This window comes from Ischnura elegans, chromosome 13 (genome assembly GCF_921293095.1).
Source record: "Ischnura elegans chromosome 13, ioIscEleg1.1, whole genome shotgun sequence".
NCBI classification, from domain to species: Eukaryota; Metazoa; Arthropoda; class Insecta; order Odonata; family Coenagrionidae; genus Ischnura; species Ischnura elegans.
Window position 1 is genome coordinate 13,852,309 of NC_060258.1, and position 1,633 is coordinate 13,853,941.

Here is a 1,633-nt window from a genome sequence, read left to right on the forward strand (position 1 = left end):
TTCTCTGGAATTCTTTCAATTACTCTACACTGGTGTTGGTATCTGAAATAAATATTTTGTAAATAATATAATATTTTTAAAAAGGGCAATTAGGGTTTTTAAGTTCACAAAGTTAATATTTACAGTATTTAAATTAATAAATTACATAGTATAATATGATTTTACACTATTAATAGCAATTTTAGAATAGTATTAAAGTAATAACATTGTGTATAGTGAATTATTATTCAAAGGACAACTTTAAAAAAACCTCTCCTCATCAAAAAAAATCACCGACTATCATTAATACTGAAATAGCCAAGAATTGCATTTCCACTTATTATATCAGCCACCCGCCTCTGGTAATATTGAGCTACTGGAGCCCCACTCGCAGTGTGGATTACATCTTTTGATAGGGCGGCTGCTTTGCCCTTGGGAGCATATTTATCTTGCGAAGACTGTAAAGAGATATATCACTCATGATACCGATACATTGTTCCACTCATAGCTATTAAAATTATCGCCATACAAAAATATGCGTAACGCTTCATTAACCGAATCTATTTTATTATTTATGCGGCGAAAAAGTCATAGCACTTACAAAATTGTGAGAAGCCGTGTCGATGATTCGTGGTTGAAAATGATAAGTATTTACTTCGCGATATATAAATTCATTCAATTTTCATTATTTCCTTTCTCCACCACCTCCATAACCTCATACATTCTTTAAGTTTCAGCTGGTTTCAGCGTCACCTGCTGCCAATGCATTGCTCCTTCTTTGGCAGTAAAATTACTTTTTTAGTTTTCCGTTGTTTATGCTTTCACTTTCTGAAAAGTAAACACCGATAAAAAACATTATATATTACAAACAATAGAATCAAAATTGGTTCCATTTACTTATGAGGTTACTTACCTTCACAAATTGAAGAAGTATTTCCTTATGCTGTTTAGTTGTATTAATTTATATCAGCGGTATCTGAATTTCTGCTGTCGATTGTTTTGTAAATATTTGTAGCAAGAACCCTGTATAAGGACGATTGTCTTCGTGCGCTTCGATCGTCATTTGTCCAAAATTCGTGTCGCAAGTTAATATGGTTCCTAATCCCGCCGATGGCAGCGACGACCAACAATTAGAGGCAGCGTCACAGCCATTTTGCCATTACCTCTTATGGGAGATAAGTGAGCGTCTCTTCTAAAATCGAAGATTACACAGGAAGAAATGGGTTTACGTAATTTTTGGTAGCCAGGATTCTTTTGCGGAAATTCATCTGCGAATGTGAATAATAAACTTCAGAGTGTGAAGATCAGGAGGTTGTTTAAAGACAAAGTAAGTACGCGTGAGTCATTGTCGTCCGCCATTGCGGTTGCATGAAAATTTGAAGTCATTTTGCTCCTAATTTTGTGCGTTAAGTCTCATTATTCTCATTATTTTAATAAATACCGAAATTTAAAAGGGTATTACGATACTTTTGCAGATGGAGTCCGAGCTTGAGAAATGGATGAAGGCTATTCCAAGGAAGGATTGCGCTTTAGCACTTACCGTGTTTGCAAATGTGTTTTTAAATGTGTGACCTACACTTTCGCCCTGAAGACATCACATAATTAATTATTTAGGCGTATAATTATTTTATTTTGTGGTTAGTAGTGACAGCAT

General features: G+C 34.5%; 1 long non-coding RNA gene across 1 annotated transcript; it reads right to left on the reverse strand.

Moving 5' to 3' along the window:
- Positions 1 to 260: 260 nt before the first annotated feature.
- On the reverse strand, positions 261 to 963 carry LOC124170098. Its single transcript, XR_006867307.1, has 3 exons — positions 893 to 963; positions 581 to 807; positions 261 to 437 (listed from the first exon to the last, which is right to left on the reverse strand). It is a non-coding gene; the product is annotated as an uncharacterized LOC124170098 (long non-coding RNA).
- Between the last annotated feature and the right edge of the window lie 670 nt (positions 964 to 1,633).